The sequence below is a fragment of the Arachis ipaensis genome, chromosome B10, assembly GCF_059453495.1.
Source record: "Arachis ipaensis isolate K30076 ecotype BB chromosome B10, ASM5945349v1, whole genome shotgun sequence".
NCBI lineage: Eukaryota > Viridiplantae > Streptophyta > Magnoliopsida > Fabales > Fabaceae > Arachis > Arachis ipaensis.
In genome coordinates this window covers 50,658,063-50,670,512 of record NC_142435.1, presented here as the reverse complement: position 1 = coordinate 50,670,512, position 12,450 = coordinate 50,658,063, and the positions used below count along the sequence as shown (strand labels likewise).

The 12,450-nt window shown below is 37.8% G+C and overlaps 1 non-coding gene across 1 annotated transcript; it reads right to left on the bottom strand.

Moving 5' to 3' along the window:
* Positions 1–221: 221 nt before the first annotated feature.
* Positions 222–329, bottom strand: LOC148580000 (small nucleolar RNA R71). The gene has a single exon (XR_015899460.1). It is a non-coding gene; the product is annotated as a small nucleolar RNA R71 (small nucleolar RNA).
* Between the last annotated feature and the right edge of the window lie 12,121 nt (positions 330–12,450).

Genomic DNA, 12,450 nt, shown 5'->3' with positions numbered 1-12,450 from the left:
AAGAGGATCCTAATGAGCATCTCACTAAATTCCAAAGGATATGTGACACAGTTAAATCTAATGGTGTTCATCCTGACACCTATAGATTGCTACTGTTTCCATTTTCCTTGAGGAACAAAGCATCAAAATAGCTGGAATCATTTCCCAAGGAAAGCTTGACAACCTGGGAGGATGTGGTGAATAGATTCTTAACAAGGTTCTACCCTCCACAAAATGTTAACAGGCTGAGAACTGAAGTGCAGACATTCAGACAGCAAGATGGTGAGACTATTTATGAAGCTTGAGAGAGATTCAAGGATTTGACAAGGAAATGCCCCCCTGATATGTTTAATGAGTGGGTGCAACTTCATATCTTCTATGAAGGGCTGAATTGTGAATCAAAGAAAGTTGTAGACCATTCATCTGGAGGTTTCCTTAACAAGAAGAAGACCATTGAAGAAGCCATTGATGTTATAGAGATAGTGGCTGACAATGAGTATTTCTATGCCTCAGACAGAAGCAACAACAGGGGAGTCCTAGAATTGAACCAAATGGATGCAATCCTGACCCAGAATAAGATGATCACCAAGCAACTGGCTAAATTGACCAAGCAAATGGAGAAGAATCAAGCTGCAGCTATCCACACTCAACCATCACCTCAAGGAGAGTTGGAAACAGAAGAAGGAGTTAACTGGGAGGAAGCTAATTACCTTGAAAATTCATCTAGGCAAGCTAATGATCCATATTCTAAAACCTACAACTCTGGTTGGAGGAACCACCCAAACTTTGGGTGGGGAAACCAACAAAGCCAAGGCCAAGACCACAGAACCCATAATCCAAATAAGTATAACAACTCTACTCACCAACACTCTAACTAAAAACCATACCAGACCACATAAAACACTTACTTACAGCCACCTTACCAAAACCACCATGACCACGCTCAACACCTCAATTCCAACCAACCATCACCACATGATGATGACAGAATGGTTAAGATGGAAGCTATGCTTACAAACCTTTGCAAGGAGTTTGAAGACATAAAAAAATTTAAGAAAGAAGTGAGAGGGAGTATAAAAAGCCGAGGAGAGGTTCTTAAGAATCTTGAGTCACAGGTGGGATATCTATCTCAACAAATCCCCAAATCCACTGATAGCTTCCCAAGTGACACTGAGAAGAATCCAAGAGGAGGAACACAAAATATGAAATGGGAAGAATGTAAAGCAGTAAGCCTAGCAAGTGAGGAGGTTTGGAGACAGGAAGTTAGCAATCCTACAGCACATAATCTAAGAGTTTCAGAAGAAAGGAAAGAAGAGATTGAGCAAAAGACTGATCCTGCCCAAGAGAGAGAATCAAAAGAAAAAAAAACCCTGCAACCATATGTGCCACAAGCACCATTCCCAGAGAGACTCAAGGACAGTGAGAAAAGGAGAACATACACTAAATTTTTGGATGAATTTAAGACTCTTCATGTCAACATTCCCTTCCTCCAAATCCTCAAATAGATGCCTACTTGTATCAAGTGGATGAAGGAGCTACTAGCTAGGAAGAGCAATCTGAAGGGTGGCCAAATAGTGGTGATGAACAAGGAATGCAGTGCTCTCATTCAAAAGGACGTACTCTTGAAGAAAAAAGATCCAGGGAGTTTTCATATTCCTTGTGCCATAGGAGAGACAAAAATTAACAGAAGATTTTGTGATCTAGGGGCTAGCATAAATGTGATGCCTCATCAATTATGAAGAAGTTGCAAATCAATGAGCTGAGATCCATGGATGTAATCATCCAATTGGCAGATAAAACTCAGAAGCAGGCCGAAGGAGTAATCGAAAATGTATTGGTGAAAGTAGGAAACTACTTCCTCCCAACTGACTTTGTTATTCTGGACATGGAGAAAAGTTACCTCCATCCCATTATTCTAGGGAGACCATTTCTAGCTACTAGTCGAGCACTCATTGATGTAGAACAAGGAGAGTTGATATTGAGAATACATGATGAGCAGCTCACTTTCCAGGCCTTCAAGCCTGTGCATGAACCTGAGCAAGAGAGCAAGAAATTAAAGGAAGAATACAGTGAGAGCTCTCTGAAGGAGAATAGCAATGAACCACCAGGCAAGCATCTGGAGCTTTCCTTGATGGATAAACAAGAATCTCAAGAGATGAAGCAACCAATGGAGTTCAAGAAAGAGCCGAAGCCACAAGAATAAGGAAGAGCAGCTAACAAGGATCTCCCTAACACAAGAGTCAATGGAGCACTAATGGAAGAAAAGAAAAGAGTTGTGAAGAAATTGCTAAGGGGATGGAGAAACAAGATGGGTCCTACAGAAGGTTTCTCCCCTGGAGACAAAGTGATATCAATCCACCATCTACAAATCCCACCCCATCTTCCAACCATTTCATCTCAGTTACCTCAAGTGTTCACAATCAGAAAGGTCCTTTCCCTAGAGCATTTGGAAATTATCAAGGAATCAAATGGGGACAATTTTATAGTGAGAGGAGAGGATCTCAGGCATTACAATTCGCCCTAACAGCAAACCAACCGTCAAGCTAATGACGATAAAAGAGCGCTTGTTGGGAGGCAACCCAACCAAAGGTAGCTTTCCTTTCCCTAGTTAAGTTCAATAAAAAAAGGTAGATTCTCTGTATTGCAAGGAGCTAAGTTTGGTGTTTCACAGCAAAGAAATTTAAGAGTGAATGTGTAAATCTAAGTTTGGTGTTCCACCATGGATTACATTAAGAACACATTGCACCCTCAGCATAACTAGTTATCAGCTCCAAACAATCAGAGAAATTACTCAAAAGTGTTTGTTTTCTAGTTTTTAGTCTGTTATCTAGTTCATAGTTGTTTTATGGTTCATAGTTTACTTTCTTAAATAAAAGTACTTGATGTTGTCTACATAGATTCAATTTGCTGCATAAGGCAAGAAACTAAGTTTGGTGTTCACACACCAATCTAAGTTCAAAAGCCTACAAATATACATGCATGCTAACAATCTCTCAAGTGCTTGGAGAACGAGCAACTTCCAATAACTTGCAGGAATTCAATCAATCTCCTGGAAGGAATACATGATGACAAGCCATCTTAGCCTAGTTTCACTAGTCTTTTTCTTTGTTTTTATTTAGTTTTATGCACTTTCTTGCATTCTAAGTAAGTAATTTGGAATGAAAATGCATGGTTTCTTTGAATCAAACAACCACCATTTAATTGATGCTAAATAATGAGGTTTAAGCTAAATTTAATAGATTTTTAATGATATATAAACCTTGTGAATTTGGTGATACTTTGATTGGTTGTTTTGATTAATTGTAGGTGAAGAAATGAAGAAAATAAGAAAGCGTTGCCTAAGAAGCGTGGCCCAAGAAAAAGAAGAAGTGTGGCAAAGAAAAGTGGAAAGCGTGGCACATGGAAGGAGGAAGCATTCTCTCAGGGAAGCAACAATGGACCAAGGAGCCAAGCTTCAATGCTCTGCTCCCCTTGAGAGCGGAGCACAAATTGAAGCCAAGAAACAAGGAAAGGAAAAGCAATGCTCCGCTCTCCTTGGGAGCATTATCGGGCTCTCATAAAAAACAATTCCAAGAAAATGTGTGCCAAATGTTCTCTTCAAGATTCGAACCCATGAGCAAAGGGGAGAGTGGGGAGCGCTACTCACAAGAAAAATAAACCAAAAATTGGCCAAAAGCATCCTCTAAGGTTCGAACCAAGCACCTCAAGGAAAGGAGGAGAGAGAAGCGCTACTTCCTCCACAAAGAAAAGAAGGCAGCGTGCATTCCTCAAGTGTCGAACCAAGGACCTTTCCTTGGAGGAGCCAATGCTCCGCTCACAAGGAGAGCAGAGCGCTGAAGCTTGGCACACACAAGCATGCTTGACACGGCCAGGGAGCTTGTTGCACGCATCATGACACGGTCCAGGGAAGCAAGGAGAGCGCAAGACACACACAAGCCAATGCTCCGCTCCCCACATGAGCGGAGCATTCCCCTGATGCTTCTTCCAGCCTTGGACGCAACAAAAGATCCCCACACAAGGCTCCAATGCTCTGCTTCCCACATGAGTAGAGCATCCTCCTGGGAGTAATTTTCACATGGGCTGAAAATTCAATCAAAAATCCAATTAAATTCAAATCTTCACCAAATTAAAAAGCTCACCCAAATTCTAAAATCCAAGAATAGAAAGTGTATAAATAGGAGCTAGTTTGATTTAATTAGGACCTCTAGACTTTACTTTGATTTTTTCTTTGAACTTTCATTTTCATTTTGAGCTTGTACTTTTGAATTTAGATCATAGAGAATTGGGAAGGAGAATTGATCTCTCTTCTTCCTGGTTCTTGCTTGAGCACTCTTTATTTTTCTTGCTTTTGATCTTGGGTGGAGAATTGAAGAACTTCTATTTCAATCTCACCTTGAGATCTCTGGTTTACTTTTCTGCATAATTCAATTTCCATTTCTGTTTACTGCATCTTCTTCTACACTTGCTGCAATTTACTTTTCTTTACTTCTTTTGCAATTGCTCTTGTTGGATCAAGGAAAGATTTGAGATCTAGACTTGTTTTCTAGTCTCTTCCACTCCTGAGATTTTCAACCTTCTTTTAAATTGCTGCAATTAAGCATCTGTCACTTTCTGTTTTAATTTCTCAAGCATTTCTACTTTTCTGTTAATATCTACTTTACTTCAATTCACCTTCTACTCTTCTGTTTAATTGCAATTCACTTGTTCTCGTTTAAATTCTGCAATCCCAATTCAAAATTCCTTTTATAATTCAAGCAATTTATATTTCTTGCACTTTAAGATTCAGCCATTTACATTTCTTGCAATCTAAGTTTCTGCAATTTACATTACTTGTTCTTTAAGATTCAGCATTTTTATTTTCTGTTCTCTTTAATTTACTGCAATTCTTCTTTCTCTCTTTACAATTCATGCAATTTAGTTTCTGCCAAATACAAACTACTCAACCAATACTTGATTCGCTTGACTAAATCAACCACTAAACTAAAATTGCTCAATCCTTCAATCCTTGTGGGATCGACCTCACTCATGTGAGTTATTATTACTTGATGCGACCCGGTACACTTGCCGGTGAGTTTTGTGTTGGATCATTTTCCACACATCAAGTTTTTGGTGCCGTTGCCGGGGATTGAATTAGATTGACAATGATTAAGTGGGTGAGAAGTCTAGATCAAGCATTTTCCTTATTTTTGTTTTCCGTTTTAAATTAAAACCAAGGTATTTGAGTTTTTACCTCACTAAGAAATTCTCATCTCTGATATGAGTAATTTCAATTTTCCTTGGTGTTGTGTTTTCCAAAATTCAAATGGAGTTCAACTCATCTTATGATCAAACAAATTTCATGGGATATTATCCACCATCACCAATATCTAATGGTGGCTGGGAATATCACCAAGAAAATACAAATTCTAAGCACTCCAATCCATGGAGATTTGCTTCAGAGACACAAGATGAGCAAGAGAATCATATGGGATACCAACCACCACCACAAAATGATTCATATCATTTTCCTCATGGTAGATGGGAGTATCACCAAGGAATGAAAGAGCATCCACCCTCACGTCCCAGTTTCTCATTTGAAAGCTCTTCATCACTTGATTATGCCTCAACACAAAGTTTCCTCTAAAATCCATACAAGTCACCCCATCAATCACACAACTCATTCCACACCCCTCAACACAACTTCACCACAACACATCCATGTCACTAAAATTACTCTCAACCTTCGTCTCTTGAACCAACAGATGAGGATTACCTTCAAGCCATTGAAATACATAGAAAACTCGTGGAAAGATACACACAACCCCAATCCTGGAAAGAAATCATCCTCAAGAAGATGAATGGGCCCTTAGAGCAAACAAGGAGGAACTTAAAACCATCAAACAGTGAGGATGAAGACCAATTTATGGGTGAGGAAGTGGAAAAGCAAGATGAGGAAGCCTCTGTGTCAAGTGAAATTTCAAGAGAAAAGGAGGTTATGGAGGTGTTTGAATTTGTGGCTTCATATTCACAGAAGCTAATTGAGGTGATAGAGGAACATAAAACTTCCCTCCCAAAGGAATTAATGGAAGTTCATGAAGAAGAAATGGAGGAAGATACTCAAGAGAATTCACACTCAAGTGAAGTAGAGAAGTGCACAAAGGAAGAGCTCATTGAACCACTATTGCAAGAAACTCTTGATGAAGACAAGACTCCAACAATCACACAACCACCAAGGCTTGGATTCAAGGAAGTGAAGGCAATTAACAAAAGCACCAAGAAGAAGATTGTGACCAAGCTACCAAGGACAATATTTATGAAGAATAGAGGGTCAACCACAAGCAATCCAACCCCTGATCCAGCAAGCAAGCTCAATCAAGCCATTAACAAAAGAAAGCTTGCTGAGGAGAGACCAAGACAGGGGGCAATAGCTGAATCTTCTCCTCCCTTGAGGTCATTCCTCTTAACAAACTGGAAGAAGAGGAAGAAAGTAAAGAACAACATGCCAACAGTAGGTAACATTTCTCTTCTATGCTTTGTTTTCTTTCTTTACTTTGTTTAAATTCAATAAAATGGCATATGGTTACATTCTAAGTTTGGTGTTGCCTTGCAACAAATTGTTTTCAATCTTTTTGGATGATTGCATCAAATCAAAAATGAAAGTGACACACCAAGATTCTAAGTTTGGTGTGCCACTTATTTTCTATGCAATTCATTCAAGCAACACTACTTGTCTGCATAATCATAATGCCTCTGCAGTTTTAATTTTCTCTTTTAATTTGACACTTTTTCATTCTACTTTCTTTAGTCATTTTTCTGCTTTTAAATGCTTTCATTTTAGTTTGCTTATTTACTGTGTTTGTTAATACATTACCAAGAGAGCTTTATTCATGACAGATTCTTGGCTTGGTGATTGTACTTAACAAATAACAGTTTCACTTGCTTAGTTTTAATTCAAATAAATTGACATATGATTGCATTCTAAGTTTGGTGTTGCTATGCAACAAAATTTGGTTCCAATTCTTACAAGATACTTGCATTAATTCCAAGTGAAAGTGTCACACTATGTTTGGTGTGCCACTTATCTTTTATGCAATGTATTGTTCACACATTCTTATCTATGCAATCAAAATGTCTCTGTCTCTTGTGCCTTGATTGTTATCTTTAATTTTACTTGCTTAAAACACATGTGCTACTAATATTTCATTATGTAAGACATTCATGATCCATCTTAGCCCCATAGCCATTGTTCTAATTGTAGCTTGAGGATGAGCAAGCATTCTGAGTTTGGCAAGGGAAAGAGGAAGAATAGAGGAAAAAGGACAACAATAATGAAGATGAACTACAAGGTTGTAGAGTTCCTTTTCCTCTCATTTGCTTCCAGCACTTAAATTGCATGATTGTCTTCATCTTTTCTGTTTACATGTGTCTATGAATAAAACATAGCTTGAATCTTGATTTGTAACATGTTGATGTGGCATTGTGACTACCAACTTGACTTTTGTGAGTTCAAAAGCAATAAAGCATTATGATCATAAACAAACAAGGTCATTAAAGAAGATTTTAGCATGTGCAGTATTGGAAAGCTAGTATGATTAATTGTTGCTCAATTGCATTAGATTTTATTTAATTGAAGTTTTCATCTAGGACATTTTATGAAATCTTTTGAAATCATGAAAACCTTGAAGAAAGTAAAAAGCAAAAAAAAGAGCAAGAAAAGAAAAAGGGAAAGAATGAGAAAGCTGAAGGCTCTGAGTACCAATGGCAATTTATTTGTTAAGTACTTGTGGTGTTTATGTATCAAGCCAAATGCTTGAAAATAAAACACTTAGAAGTCAAGGCTAGGCTCAAGTGCAAAAGCTCAAGGTTCTGAGCATCAATGATTAGAGAGTCAAAGAAAAGAAAAGAAAAATGAGCTTAATGAAGTCCTCTAATTAAATGCTTGTGGTGCTTATGTATCAAGTGGTAATACTTGAAAACAAAGCATTTAGAAGTCGTAGATTTGTTATCAACTCATGGGGCAAAGCACCCAAAAGGAGAAGCTAATAAGAAAATCAAAAGCTTGTTTCAAGGAAGAAATATAAGAGAAAGATTTCATAAATTGAGCTAGATAGAAGCATCAATCATTTACATCTCTTTTGTGATTGTAGCATGCTTAGAAAACTAGCTAACCATGAACATTGAGTTGCTATTCTTCTTACCTTGGATTGTCAATCTTTATTGCATGATTCTTTTCTTGCTTGAGGACAAGCAAGGTTTAAGTTTGGTGTTGTGATGACATGTCACCATGTCATGTTTTTCTATGCTTATCCATACAAGAAATTTATGATTTGTGCTTGAATAATGAATGCTTTTGTACTTAAATGGTACATTTCCTTGATCTTTTGATTTTATAAATTTTGTAGGAAATAAGAAGAAAAAGAAGCAAAAAGCACAAAATAAACTAAAAAGGAGAAAAAAAGAGCTTTGGGGTACACTTTGAAGTTGGAGCACACTTTGGAGCCTTAGGCCACGGTTTTAAAAGCATGGCCCATGACCAAATTAAAGGAAAATTGGCAATCAGCACACAAAGCTCCGCTCATGCCAAGAGTGGAGCATTATTGTGATGCAAAGATGAACTTGGAAGCAAAATTTTCGCTAAGTTAAAATCTGGGCGCTCACAACATGACCATGCCTCCTTCAAAGGGCAATAACTTGAGCTACAGATGTCCGATTGATGTGCTTCCAGTTGCGTTGGAAAGCTGACATTCAGAGCTTTCCAACAATGTATGGAAATCTATATTTGGCATGAAATTGAGGCACGAGTGAAATGCATTTTTAAGGGCAAAAAATAAGCAAAAAAATCAGACAATGCTTCCACCAAGGCTCGAAGTTGGAGCCTCACTCCAAAGCAAAGCTCCGCTCTCTTGGAGAGCATTGTCGTGCTTCACTAAGAAAAAAATGAGGAACATAGCATGGAGAAGTGCTCCCAGCAAGTTTCGAACTTGGGACCTCCCCTTGGAAGCACCAATGCTCCGCTCACAAGGAGAGCAGAGCGCTACTCCTTAGCGCACACAAGCAAGCTTGACACGGGCCAAGGGAAAATGAGGCGCGCAACTTGACACGGTCGAGGGGGATGATGCGCACAAGACACACGCAACAAAGGGCTCCAACATAAGCTTCAATGCTCCGCTCCCCACGAGAGTAGAGCATTCCACTGGGAGCAACACTTGGGCTGGAAATTCAATTAAAAATCCAATTCAAATCAATTCTTCACCAAATTAAAAAGCCCATTAACTCAAAGGCACAAGGATCAATTAGATTAGTAATTTCATTTAATTGTAATTTGTTTTTCATTTCATTTTCATTTTTATTTTGTAAAGCCTATATAAGGCATCATTTTCCTCTTTGTTAGGGGAGGTGAGCTCCATTGAGAAGGCTAGCTCCAATAGGGAGTTTTGCACTCTCTAGTTTTCATTTTGCTTTCTCTCTTAGTTTCTTTTCTGTTTTGAAATTTTGGATTGAGATTGGAAGGAATTCTGTTTTCATTCTCCATCTGCAACTTCTCTTGTTATTTTTCTGCATAACTTTAGAAATTGTGATTTGAATCAAAGCTTTCATTTACTGCTTCCATCTGTCTTTATTCTTTAATTTGTTTGCTGTTGGATCAAGGAAGGAATTGAGATCTAGACTTGTTTTCTAGTCTCTTTGATTTCTTGAGATCTTCAATTTCATTTTGCAATCAAGTTGAATTTCATCTCTGATTAGCTTTCTCAAGCAATTTTGCTTTGCTATTTTTTTTTACTGTTTCATTGAAATTTTTAAGTGCTCTTTGAGATTTCAAAATTGATTTAAGTTTTCTTGTTGATTTCTTTTTCTGCTACAATTTTCTTCTCTGCAGTTTTTACTTTCTGCTCATATTTACTTTTCTGCACGTGTGTTTCTCTGCACTTTACATTTGAGCCACTATGATCTAAATTTACTTTTCATGCAATTTTAATTTCCTTGCAATTGTTCTAAGCTTTGATATATTGCTTTCTTTAATTTCCAGCACCCAATCCCCATTACATTTTATGCAATTTACATTTCTTGTCATTTAAGTATTTGCAATTTACATTTCTTGCTCTTTAAGTTTCAGTCACTTTACTTTCTGCACTTTAATTTGACTTGCTATTTACTTTCTGTTGATCAACTTCACACAATTCACTCAATGTTAGCTTGACTAAACTAATTACCCACTAAAGTTGCTTGATCTATCAATCTCTGTGGGATCGACCTCACTCTAAGTGAGTTTTACTACTTGATGCGACCCGGTACACTTGCTGGTTAGTATTTGTGTGTTTGGAAATTCGTTTTTTCATAAAAACACCATCAAGTTTTTGCAAAAACTTGATGTGTGGAAAACGATCCAACACAAAACTCACCGGCAAGTGTACCGGGTCGCATCAAGTAATAATAACTCACATGAGTGAGGTCGATCCCACAGGGATTGAAGGATTGAGCAATTTTAGTTTAGTGGTTGATTTAGTCAAGTGAATCAAGTATTGGTTGAGTAGTTTGTATTTGGCAGAAACTAAATTGCATGAATTGTAAAGAGAGAAAGAAGAATTGCAGTAAATTAAAGAGAACAGAAAATAAAAGTGCTGAATCTTAAAGAACAAGTAATGTAAATTGCAGAAACTTAGATTGCAAGAAATGTAAATGGCTGAATCTTAAAGTGCAAGAAATGTAAATTGCTTGAATTATAAAAGGAATTGGAAATTGGGATTGCAGAATTTAAACGAGAACAAGTGAATTGCAATTAAACAGAAGAGTAGAAGGTGAATTGAAGTAAAGTAGATCTTAACAGAAAAGTAGAAATGCTTGAGAAATTAAAACAGAAAGTGACAGATGCTTAATTGCTTGAGAAAATCTCAGGAGTGGAAGAGACTAGAAAACAAGTCTTGATCTCAAATCCTTCCTTGATCCAACAAGAGCAATTGCAAAAGAAGTAAAGAAAAGTAAATTGCAGCAAGTGTAGAAGAAGATGCAGTAAACAGAAATGGAAATTAAATTATGCAGAAAAGTAAACCAGAGATCTCAAGGTGAGATTGAAACAGAAGTTCTTCAATTCTCCACCCAAGATCAAAAGCAAGAAAAATAAAGAGTGCTCAAGCAAGAACCAGGAAGAAGAGAGATCAATTCTCCTTCCCAATTCTCTAAGATCTAAATTCAAAAGTACAAGCTCAAAATGAAAATGAAAGTTCAAAGAAAAAATCAAAGTAAAGTCTAGAGGTCCTAATTAAATCAAACTAGCTCCTATTTATACACTTTCTATTATTGGATTTTAGAATTTGGGTGGGCTTTTTAATTTGGTGAAGATATGAATTTAATTGGATTTTTTATTGAATTTTTCAGCCCATGTGAAAATTGCTCCCAGGAGGATGCTCTGCTCATGTGGGGAGTAGAGCATTGGAGCCTTGTGTGGGGATCCTTTGTTGCGTCCAAGGCTGGAAGAAGCATCAGGGGAATGCTCCGCTCATGTGGGGAGCGGAGCATTGGTTTGTGTGTGTCTTGCGCGCTCCTTGCTTCCCTGGACCGTGTCATGATGCGTGCAACAAGCTCCATGACCATGTCAAGCATGCTTGTGTGTGCCAAGCTTCAGCGCTCTGCTCTCCTTGTGAGCGGAGCATTGGCTCCTCCAAGGAAAGGTCCTTGGTTCGACACTTGAGGAATGCACGCTGCCTTCTTTTCTTTGTGGAGGAAGTAGCGCTTCTCTCTCCTCCTTTCCTTGAGGTGCTTGGTTCGAACCTTGGAGGATGCTTTTGGCCAATTTTTGATTTATTTTTCTTGTGAGTAACGCTTCCCACTCTCCCCTTTGCTCATGGGTTCGAATCTTGGAGAGAATATTTGGCACACATTTCCTTGGAATTGTTTTTGATGAGAGCCCGATAATGCTCCCAAGGAGAGTGGAGCATTGCTTTTCCTTTCCTTGTTTCTTAGCTTCAATTTGTGCTCCGCTCTCAAGGGGAGCAGAGCATTGAAGCTTGGCTCCTTGGTTCATTGTTGCTTCCCTGAGAGAATGCTTCCTCGTTCCATGTGCCACGCTTTCCACTTTTCTTTGCCACACTTCTTCTTTTTCTTGTGCCACGCTTCTTAGGCAACGCTTTCTTATTTTCTTCATTTCTTCACCTACAATTAATCAAAACAACCAATCAAAGTATCACCAAATTCACAAGGTTTATATATCATTAAAAATCTTTAAATTTAGCTTAAACCTCATTATTTAGCATCAATTAAATGGTGGTTGTTTGATTCAAAGAAACCATGCATATCCATTCCAAATTACTTACTTAGAATGCAAGAAACTGCATAAAACTAAATAAAAACAAAGAAAAAGACTAGTGAAACTAGGCTAAGATGACTTGTCATCAGAACACCAAACTTAAAACTTGCTTGTCCCCAAGCAAGAACTAAACATAAGAGGAGATAGAATGAAGTAGAGAAGTATATATGTCCTTATTAAGCAAATAGTTG